Raw genomic sequence first — 4002 nt, forward strand, 5'->3', positions numbered from 1 at the left:
TGGACCAACACTAGAGTAAGTGATAACACAATACACTGATCACTGCAGTGAGAATTTTCGTTGCTTGCCCTGGACTATATATTTTTATTTCTCTAGTCGTGTTGACATTTCCTTCACGTCCCACTTTCGGGCCATTAATTATGCCATTTTCGACCTGCAATTTTTTGCTTTAGTTCGCTCGATAATGAGTGAAAAATGAGCGGGGATCCCCCCAAATGATTTTTTTTCAAATTTTCCCATTTTTGGGACCTACCGTTTTCGTGTGCTGGATCGTACGTTCTTTCTTGATAGAAGTACAGACCTGCCACTGAAGCGGCGCGCGAACACAGACTGAACTCGGAGCACGAAACGGACGCTGGCGGCGTCTGTACGCTCGCTGTGTGGTTTAACATTGATCAAACGCGTTGCAGTTGCACCTGCAATAATACCTTATCATTCCTGCACAGCAGGATGCCCGCGAGCGCCGGTCTATCGTCAACTGACGATTACGTCCGACTCGAGAAGGTAATGACGACATTGGTTGTTGATATGTGATTGTTATACCTTTGCTATTGTTTCGCCGATGACGTTATTTATAGCCGAGAGAAATTACAAACGAGGGCGGCGATTACAAACCCTTAAACTCTTAACGACCGGTTAAAGATGGAGTAATCGAGCGAATTTACGAGCAGTGGCTAAGGAAACTGTCATAACTATCACAGAAATAAATTTCATATTGAGGACCGAGCGGGTTTGATAGTTTTTGCAAGACCCTTAAGAATTTTAGAATGGAGGAAATTTTCAGAGGATATAAACTGAAACTACAATAACTATTTATTTGTGACACTTCGATATTTATAGGAAACTGGGGGCGGCTGTTACAGCCTCTTAAACTGCTGAAGCAATAACAAACAAGTAGTGGCGGCGATCATCCCCTTATTAACCTCAATAGATCCAACTGCATACTATAAATAAAAAAAATAATTTGTCACACTTATCGTTACACATTTCTATTGCTAAGCGTAGGCGGCGTCAGATATATTTATAACGGAAAATTTAAAACAGGCGGCGGCTATTAGACGCTATTAGACGTTAGGATCGCTGGTAGCCAACTTAAAAAATAATAAAATGAGAACAGTCATTTGTCTTGCCGGGTCGTCTGCTACAATTTTGTTGTCTAAATTACTGCTGAAATTTTTTTTCAACTTGATTGCTTTTCTTTTTAGTTTATTTCCGACGAGTAATATCTGTACTAAAAGCATGTTTACCATATGACATGAAATACCCGTTTGATGGGTTTGGTAAATTGTTTTTATATCGCGTTTAACAACAAATTATGGTGACGTGGATCTAGTTGAGTTATTGAAGTCGGAACTTGTAAATTAGTTTCCTGTCGTCGTTATCTGTCGTTTGTTGATGCTAATAACTAAATTAGGACATTATTAACTGAATTAATTTTAGTAAGAGTGTCAGTTTTACACCCGCGTTTTTACCTCTTTTTTATCAAAATATTTATTGTTGTTTATTTTGGCACTACTGCATCGTATTATCATTAGAATATTTCATTTGTACTTTTCGTCGTAATTTATAGTCATTTATTAAAATGTCCGGAAAATTAATGCCCACTAAATTACAGAAAATTCCGTCTCGTAAATGAATTAATTTGCAAATTTCGCGTGAAGTTTTCAATCTCCAATAATTCTGAACACTCGGTACGAATTAATTGCTTTGCATTTAGATCTTGATTAATCGTTGATTCACTGAAAAAATTGCTCAAACTAGGCCGAGTGTTGGTAGTTAGTTGCTTTCCAGCTCTATTTTACGGTTCGCTGTATCAATCTATTCAGATATTGTTTTATTTGGCTCCAATCTACGCATTATATCGTATTGATTTAGTGACCCCGGAAACATTTAACGGCCCGACCTTGTTATGTGCAATGCTAACAATGAATTTTGAAGTCTCTCATTGCGAAAACGTTGTATTTAGGTCCTGTTTGAATTATCCTTTGTAAATATTTTTAACAGTACCAATAATTCGATTACTAATCAATTGGTATTCATAAACATATCCTGTGGTTAATTGTGTATTGATTACTGTTGATTAGTTCGATGGAGAGTCACTTGTCAATACTATTGACAGGAAGCAGTGTTATTTCTGCTTTTAACGCAACCGGAAGTTTTCTGCATAGTTCGGGTCGCTTTGCTGTTATTTCCAACGAAACACAAAAAATTAACAAATGTACTTAACAAGCACTCGTCAGTGCGATTTTCAACAAAACTAGACTAATCTGCAAGGCTTGTTTTTTGGGAGATCAAAGCAGAAGTTTAATAGTGTACAGGAAATAATCGGATAGAAGCAAAATCACTGAGACTTATTTCCGTTACTGTAAGCAGACATTCACAATGACATGCTTTTGGAACTGAAAATCGTTTTTATGTGATGTCAAGAGTTCATGTTGGAGGATAACTTTGTTGCAGTAAACTGTGACAACATAGTCTCATGTTTCATGATTAAAATGGGACGATTCTGAAATATTAACCAGTTTTACGGCTATGCACATTATGAGCTAGTTCCTTGCAATTATGAGGAAAACACACCAGAGGGTTTTATTAATTGAGTATTCAGCGGTCATCTACAGTGTGGCATTTTATTGCAACATTGAATTACCCTCGTCTGAAGCTGTGGAGAATTATCTTGACATCGGCAAAACCAGAATTTCACTTTACGTTTCCTGGCATATGTGAAATGTTCCCGGATCTTGGGAAGTGGGCAATTAAAAAGAAAGTTTGCTGATAGTCCCGACATGTAAATCTCTCTTATGTGACATTTCTCGCATTGGACGACCACTCGGATTATCTCCATCCACTGCCAAGAATCTCACTGGAATTGATGTGTTAGTTGTGTCGGAAAGAAATTCGATCGAGAGCTCCCCATTTCTTGCAAAGAATCATATGTTGTCCTTATTTACTGCAATTTTTCATGTGATTTGTCGCATATAGCCAATCGGAACGTCCTTTCGCTTTTATTGATTCGCCATTCTTTTCTCTCGTAAATACTTTTTTCTGCGAATTTATTCCAGCTACTTTGAGCGTTTTTCTATGACGCCGCCGATTTATTATAAAACAATCCGCCCCTTCAAAGGCCTCCTCCTCGGATTATTTCACATGAATCAGCTCTTGGAATTTTTTCGCCGACGAACCAGTTCGAATTCTGCGAAAACCCAATTGAAAGATGATAAAATCAAATCCACTACATCTGTTACTCAATATTAAATTTACATGAGCCGCCACCGAACATCTTTCATATTTATTATTTCTTAGACACAAAAGAAATTGTTCGTGCAGTTAGAAACTCAATTTCACGAACGAATTGCTTAGTACGGACAACGCCAAATCACACGGAAAATTCACAGATTTTTCACCTTGTTTTAATGGAAGCGCGACCGCATTAATATTGAATCTGCGAATGGGACGAGGGATGACAATTCTTTAATTGTTGATGGAGAGTTGGATCATTTTTTCGCCGCCATCGTTCGATCGATTCAGCTGGTGTTAATACCAGAGACGCACTCATGGGGTTTAATTTCCTGCACTCTACCATATTAAGAGATTACTCAAAGTTTAACAATCTAAAGATGAAATTATTCCAAGTGTAATTCGGAGCCGAGGATTAAAATCGACTTGTAATTCAGTGTTATTACCCGCGGCTTAGACCTTCTGGATGGATTTAAGCCGATTTTCCAACACAGGGGAAATGGGATTATTCAGTAATCATATAGTGAGCGAATGCGCGAACTGGCGAATGATGGGGCGAATTATTGTCTTTCATCGCAGCATTTTGATTTTTTTTTGTTCCTCTCTTTCAGGGTGACGTTACAATCTATTCATAAATAGAACAATGAGTAATTAAATTATCTAATAAACGCACAATGTAATAAAGTCTTACTCGATAGTAATCTCTAGTTTCTAACACTTTATTATCTGGTTTATACACTTATCTGACGTGTAAACTCCCGCACTAAG

The sequence above is a fragment of the Gnatocerus cornutus genome, chromosome 9 (genome assembly GCF_029298725.1).
Source record: "Gnatocerus cornutus isolate USDA-ARS CGAHR chromosome 9, icGnaCorn1.1, whole genome shotgun sequence".
NCBI classification, from domain to species: Eukaryota; Metazoa; Arthropoda; class Insecta; order Coleoptera; family Tenebrionidae; genus Gnatocerus; species Gnatocerus cornutus.